We start from the raw sequence: 7,804 nt of genomic DNA on the forward strand, positions 1-7,804 counted from the left end.
GCCCTCCGGGGGGCGGGGTTCATGAGATCAGATCCTGCAGGGCTGGGGGAGGGGTCGAGCAACTGGGGGGAAGACCCTCAGACCGGAGTTGCTCCTCCCAGGCCTGCTGTCTTCCTCTGCTCCTTGGCAGGGGTGACCGGCGGAGCGTTCGGCAGCAGCCTCAGGTGGGCGCAGGTACAGGGGATGGAAACCATCTCCCACTGCCTCCCTGCCAACAGGGGCCGCCAGGGGCCAGGTCTAGGGGGGCAAGGAACGCTGGTCTCGTTCCTGCCGCCCTGGGCTCTGTGGTGCTCCTGGCCATGTCCAGGCCATCCTCTCTCCCTGGCCCCTGTGCTCCAGTGCTGCCTGTCACCAGCCCCACGGGTCAGTCGGGCAGGCACCCTGATAGGCCGCTGCTGGGCGAGGGGCCCATGGGAACTGGTGGAAGAGGGGACTTGGCCCCAGTCCCCCAGAACCAGTCCTCCCACCGTGTCCGTGGCCACCTAGCCAGTCAAGGCAGGGCTGTCCCAGCCACTTCCCCGCAGGGTGTAGGGGCCTCCCAGGCGTCCTGGTGTCTCTTGTGGCAGTCCCCTCACTACGCCATGCAACTCTTCCCCTGACTCGGCCCGACACAGTCAGAAACAGAAGCTGCCGCGGGATTTCAAATGGCAGAACTACTCATGGGGAGCTGGTAGCAAAGGGCTTGGAGGCGCAGAGGAGGAAGGAGAGGAGGTCCCTGGAACCCAGAACCAGATTCCTGCTCCAGAGGCAGGGACGGCCGTCAACCAGATCCAACAGCTGTGGTGTCCCCTCAGGCTGGGCCTTGGCGCGCCCTCTCACTGGTGTCCCTGCCACCATTAGCACTGCCCAGCTCTGCTGCCACCGTCCTCACCACAGGCTGCCAGAACTGGACAGATGTGGCCTCTCCCTCCTCCTGCACAGATCCATAGACTCCAGCCCCTGAGGGATCTGCAAACGGAGCAACACCTTCCCAAGGGTAGAGGGGAGCTTCCTCTCATGCTCTTGTGGGACTGGGAGTGCCAGTACATGGCACCGGGCACCCCTGCCTGGTTCCTCCTACAAATCTGGAAGTCTCTGAGAGCAGGCCCACAGTCACCCTCCTGCTCCCCGTCCCCTGGGCAAGCCATGTCTGTGTTGAAGTCCCCTTAACTGCAACACGGGGCCCATGCAGATGGGTGAAGGTGTGAGCCAGGGGGCACTTGGCACAGTGCTCTTCCTGGGCCCAGCACGTGTTCACAAAGGGCCTGGCACCCATAGGGAGCTCTGGGAGCCATGACAGGGGGTCACAAGGCCGGGAGAGGGCCTCCTGCATCAGTCCAGGTCCTCTGAGATGGGGTCACTGGCCAGGATCCCATGCAGAAGAGATTTAGGGGGAAGGTATGCGAGGGTGGGGGAGGGGCACGAGAGCCCAGACCATGATGTGGGGCCGGGGAAGTGGGGGAGGGCTGGTGGGGGAGCCCCAGGCCCCGATGTCAGTTGTGGTGAGGCTGGGTTGGGAGCTGGGTGGGTGTCCAGGAGCTCCAGTGGCAGGACATCTGCCCAGAGCCTTGTCATGACCACCAGCACTGATGCAGGTGTGCCCAGGGGAGGGCACAGTAGTCCTGCACTCTTTGTGTGCTGCAGGAATCCTTGGGAGGTCGGGGAATGGAAGGAGGGGCTGGCCAGGGAGGGAGCCCAGAGGACCAAGGTATAGGGGTGGCTGGCCAGGCCCTGCCCCAGAGAGACCAAGAGGAAAGTGGTCCCAGGAAGGGGCAGTGGCCAGGGTGGGCCCGGAGGACTCCACACCACTGACGGGGCTGGGCCTCGGTGGGGATGGACAGAGGGATGGGGCCAGCAAAAAGGAGCAGATCAGAGCTGGATGCCCCAGGGATTCTCCCAGAGCCCACTGGAAGGGACAAGAGGTACCTGTCAGGCGTCAGAGCTGAGAGGCTGAAGGGCCTCAGCTCCATGTCTCATGCTTGTCCTCACAGCCCTGGCCAGGCCAGGCCAACCCTCCAGAGGGGACGGGCCGCTGGGGCGCCTTCAAGGCCTGCTACCATAAAGGACTGTCTCCCCCACTCTGGCAGGTCAGATGTCCCACGGGCTCTGGGGCTGACCACCTGGGCCCCTCAGGACCACCTGCCATCTGGGACAAAGTGGCCCACATTAGCTGCCCCCACCCAGCCTCCCTGTGCCCGGTGACATCCCCATCACACCTCAGCCCCTGTGGGCTCCACGCACTCCCTCCCACCCCCACCTCCACCCAGGTATCCATGGCCTGCACTCACCATTCCCCCTTGGTGCCCCAGACCTGACATCTCAGGGGCCCACTGACTGACCACTCTGTCCCTAGACCCTCTGTCCCCCAGGAGCTCTCCTTGGGTCTCCCTGCTGGCTCCACACAATGGTAGCACTGATTCCAACTGCCTCCTCCAGGCAGCCCCCCATGCTGTCCTCCAGCTGTGCTGATGCCTGTTCAGGCTGCTGGGCTTGGAGCTGAAGAGGGAGGAAGGCAGAGGCTCCCTTGATGGCGGTGGACCCTCGCCAGATGGCAGGAGAGGGAAGGGAGGGGCTCTGGGGGCATCTGGCCTGGCAGCACTGGCCAGGACTGGGGGCCTCTCTTTGTGGGAGGTCTTTGCGTGAATCACTCCTCAGGCACAGGCACAAACGCAGGAAATTGCCATTCTCCTAAACTCTATTTTCTCACAAGGGGAAAGTCTGTCACACGAAGGGCATTGTTCCCCAGGCCAGCGCCTTCCGGAAGGGCTTGCGTGGGGCTGAGGCCGGGGCTCGTGCGGGGCTGGGGCTCCAGGCTGAGCTGTTTCCCTTCGAGACCCAGGGGCGCCGAGATGTTGGGCACGTGGGGTTGCCTTGGTGCCGCCGCCAGGCCAGGGCAACACGGGCACGTCCACAAGCGAGTGTCCCACGGGACGGGGTCAGAGGCCTGTAGGAGGAGGTGGGAGCAGCCGGAGTGCCATGGGGGGGTCTGCTCATGCCCACATGTGGGGTTACCCAAGGGGGGGCATGTCCTTCAGAACGGCCCTCCCCTCCCCAGAAGGGACCATGAGACTGGCCCAGCCCCCACCTTCCCAGCAAGGCTTGCAAGCTCTGGGCCTGGTCAGCCCCTCCATCCTCAGGAGACCCCATGTTTGGGGCGGGGCTCTGCCAAGCAAGAGGTCCACACTGTCCTAGGCCTGGGGACAGGGAGGGGCAGGTTGTCCTCTCTTGACCCCGAGCTCCTGGGGCTTCACTTCAAGTCCTTCTGGGGCCTGTGGGTAAAGGGGCAGTGATGTCCCTGCCCCGTGACCGCTCCCTGTTCATGGGGGGTGCATGTGCACCAATGCCACTTCCCCCTCCTGGAAAGGTGCTGCTCAGTGTGGGGAGGTGTCTGCTGGCCTGGGGAGCACCCTGAAGACCCTTTCCATGATATCCACCCCTACACCCACCTGCTCGGGCCACTCCCACCTCTGGGGCTGACCTCTGTCTACACTAGAGAGTCTCTCCTGAGCCTGGACTGCCCTGGTGCCCCAGGAGTCTTGGAGTGTCAGGAGCATACCCAGAACATACATGCCCTGACACACAGGCAAGTCTTCACACGCACACATGCACATACACAGTGAGACTTCATGTACCCAGAAACCACATTCAGGAACACACAAACCCACAGAGGAGACAGGACCGGGTGCAAACCGTCCACACGCTCAGGATGGGGTAAAGTCACCCATATAAGGGACCAAGTGGCACCCTCAGGACCCTGAGACCGGCCAGTCCCCCGCTCCAGCAAGTCCTGCAGGCCCCAGTCTCCCACTCAGCTTGGCTCTGCCCTTCACTGACTGGCCTCTCAAACTCTTCCATGGGTGAGAAATGGCCAGCATGATGGTGTGAGCTCCAGCCTGGGCTGGCAGCACATTCTCCTCCTGCCCCCTTTGTGCCCTCTGTGGAACTCCAGTCGCAGGCAAGGCCTACCCGCACGAGGCCCCTTCTCGGCTCAGTCCTAACTCCAAGTTGGTCCCATCCAGAAACAGCTTCCCAGATACACCCAGAGTCACATTTGACCCAACATCTGGGCACCCTGTGGACCGGTCATGTTGACAAACTGTCGTCCCAGAAGGACAGAGGGAGAAAGAGGCAACGACTGGACGAGGACGTCACCTGTGGAGGAAGTGACATTACACATGATGCAGATGCCCAGTCCTGGCCGAACTAGAGATGCCAGGACCTGGGGCCTTCAATGCCAGGCCAGCAAACACATAAGAGGGAAGGAGAAGGGATGTGTGTGTGTTTGCACATGTGGACATACAAGGCTGATATGGCAGATGTGGTGGGTGCCCTTCCTATGTCCTCCTGCCTACTTTGAACCCCCCAACCCGGAGCCTCAGGTAGGGGCACTCACCCCATTCTGTGTGTCTAGAGAGAGCCGTGAACCGGGGCTACCTGCCCAGACCTTGACGGCTGCTTTAGAAGAAACCCCCTTGAACTGCATTTCTTCTGCTCCCATCCAGTCACCAGCACAGAAGAGACTCCTGTAGCTGAGCATGGGGGTCTCCCCCCACACCATGCAGCCGACTCCAGAGGGGCACCCTCTGATTCAGTTCTGACACCATCCAGCTGGAGATAGTGTCAGATCCTATGGGGGGAGGGCTCAGCCCCAAGACTGCCCCCCGACACTGGTCGCAAGTTGGGGTTCCCACAACCCTCATCACTGGGTTTGGTTAATTTGCTCGAGCAGTTCGCAGAACTCAGGGAAACACTTAAATGTACTGGCTTGTCTATTTATTTATTTAGGTCGGGGATCTCACTCTGTCACCCAGATTAAAGTGCAGTGGCACAATCACGGCTCACGAGAGCTTAACCTCCTGAGCTTTTTTTTTTGTAGAGATGGGGTCTTGCTATGTTACCCAGGCTGGTCTTGAACTTCCTACTCTTCAGGTGTGGTCCCTGGCTAAACTCCCCTCCCTCATGGGGACCTGCACCCCAACTCCCACCTATACCCCTAACCTCTTTTTCTTTCTTACGGTGACCCTTCCATCTTCCCTACAATTCAGCCTCTCAGGACATCCTGCACGTATCTTGGACACCTGCCCTGACTGCCTGGCATGCTCCCCGCCCATAAGTCTCTCCTAGGCTTCGTCATGCTGGTAGCTCTCTGGCTAGTGCCCTCACCTCGACAGTCCCCCTGGGCTGTCTATCACCCCCTGGGAGAGGCTGGGCCAGGAGGAGCGCAGCGCCCACTCTGACCCATCCAACATCTGGATACTACCCTAGAGCATCCTGTGGCCCAGAGCCGCCGGGAGCCTGCACTCACCAGTCTCCTGCTCTCCCAGCCCCAGGCAGCCACAGTGACTTCCTAGAGGCACATCTGACCATCTCACCCTGCCTTGACCCTTCCATGGCTCCCAGTGCCCCCAGGAGAGGCACCAAGCACAGCCCAACCGAGCTGCCCGAGGGCTGGGCCGCCTCTGCCCACCTTGGTCTCCTCCTGTCAGGACATCTTCCTTTCTACTTCCAGGGTCCTTCAGGCCTTCAGGGAGCATCACGCTCTCTGGAGGCTGTCCCTCAGCCCCTCCTCTGCCTCTTGGCATCCTTGTCCCAGTTTCCACCTTTGTCTGTGCTGCTGCTGAAAGCTCTGTGACTTGTCCTCACTTTCCACAGGACCACAGGCAGGAAAATGGCCTGCTCTCCAGGGAGGGTGTGAATCTCTGGGCCCCATATGTACAGGAGGGAGAGGCACCTTGGGCTGGTGGGTCGGGTGGGGCCAGCTTCTGGGATGGGCTCTCTGGCCCGGGGACACTAGCAGCCAAGTCAAAGTTAGGATGTACTGTCCCCTACAGCAGGGGTCCCCAGGCCATAGACCAGTGCTGATCTGGGGCCTGTTAGGAACCGGGCCGTACGGCAGGAGGTGAGTGGTTAACAAGCAGGGCTCTGCCTCCTGTCAAATCAGTGACAGCATTAGATTCTCATAGGAGCGTGAGCCCTATTATGAACCGCATATGCAAGGGATCTAGGTTGCATGCTCCTAATGAAAACCTAATGCCTGATCCCCCCTAACCCACCCCCTACGTCTGTGAAAAAATTGTCTTCCATGAAACCAGTACCTGATGCCAAAAAGCACCACTGCCTTACAGATTATAGGTGGGGTGACAGCTAATCTTGGATGCCAGCTCTGTGACCTATGCTTCCCAGTGTTCCCACCTGTGACATCCCCTCCCCTAGAATCTGCAGTGGCTTAGGACTCTCTGACCCACAGGATACAGGAGAAACAACACTGTGACATCTGAGGTCAGGTCATGAGAAGACTGGCAGCTCTACCTGGCGAATGTTCCCGGTGGGGGAACCTGTCAGTCATAGAGGAGGTTGGTTAGTTCCCCACTGTTCCAGCCAACAGAGTTGCCAGACACGGGCACAGGAGCCATCCAGAGCAGTCCACCCCTGTGTAGCCTTCAGTTGACTCCAGTCCCAGCTGCCACAGGACAACTGCAGAGAGACCCCCTAGGCACAGCAGCCTGGCTGGACTAGGGCAATCCACAGACCAGGAGACACACTAAAACACGGGTGCTTTAAGGAACTAAGTTTTGGTCCAGTACAGTGGCTCACATCTGTAATCCCAACACTTGGGGAGGCTGAGAAGGGAGGATCTCTTGAGCCCAGAAGTTCAAGACCACCCCGGGCAACTTGGTGAGACCTCATCTCTACAATAAATTAAAAAATTAGCTGGGCGTGGTGGTACACACCTGTAGTCCCAGCTTCTTGAAAGGCTGAGGTGGAAGGAGCACCTGAGCCCAGCAGGTCGAGGCTGCAGGAGCCAAGATTGTGCCACTGTGCTCCAGCATAGGTGACAAAGTGCGACTCTGACTCTACAAAAAAAAAATAAATAAATAAGGTACTAAGTTTTGGAGTGCTTTGTCACACAGCAGTCGCTAACAGGTACACAGGAAGCAATGTCAAATCCACATGGTCAGCCCAACTGGGACTGTTCCCACCAGGCCACAGTTCAGAGGGCAGGCACAGGTCAGGGCTCAACACCTACAGCCTCAGCTCCCTCCCTGCCCCTGAGGAGGCAGTGTTAGCATTTGGAGGGGTCCTTGGAATCCATGCCCAGGGAAGAGCCACAGCTGCCTGGGCCCTTCCACACCCAGGAAGGGGTGTCAACAGGGCGGGGTTTCTGGGAGGAGGAACTGGCAGCTTTTGAATGGAGGACGACAGCTCCAGCCTCCCCGAAGAACCTTGGGAGAAGGCCCCACCTCGCTCCTGGCCCTGGCTCCCCACTCTGGCTCAACTCCCCAGCCCTCCTTCTGGAGCCTTCTTTCTTCCAGTGGGCTCTGAGAAGTGTCCACACTTGTGCCCCCGCGGGTCCACCAGGCAGTGACTCCACCTTCGGTGTCCCGCGAAGCTCTCTTCCAGGGCCCGGTCTCCCTCCCTGGGGGCTGTCCCGCCCCCGGTCTCGGCCCGGAGGACCTAATCTCAGGGTCATGGTCCATCCCAGACGGGGTTGGCATCCACTCGCCTCATCTCCCCCAGAGCTGCAGGCCCTCGGCTCCGGCTCCCTCACAGGTGTCCCCGCACCTCGAAGCCCTCCCTCCCGCAACCAGGCGGTCCGAAGTCCCGCCCCCCGGGCACCGTGTCCCGGTCTTGCCTGGCTCCCGCACCACCTCCCCCGCCCCCGCAGCCAGAGTCGACCTGGCGACCGTCCTTCCCCGCTCGCATCCTCCGCGCGACGCCCGAGCGCGGGGCTGCCCCGGCACGACGGTGACCCGGCCCCCACCTGCGCGCAGCACTGGGCAGGTGCTACCTGGGCGCCCCACCCGTCGCGTCCCGCCCTCCACTC

This window comes from Carlito syrichta, unplaced genomic scaffold (genome assembly GCF_000164805.1).
Source record: "Carlito syrichta isolate Samal-C Ts95f unplaced genomic scaffold, Tarsius_syrichta-2.0.1 Scaffold301811, whole genome shotgun sequence".
NCBI classification, from domain to species: Eukaryota; Metazoa; Chordata; class Mammalia; order Primates; family Tarsiidae; genus Carlito; species Carlito syrichta.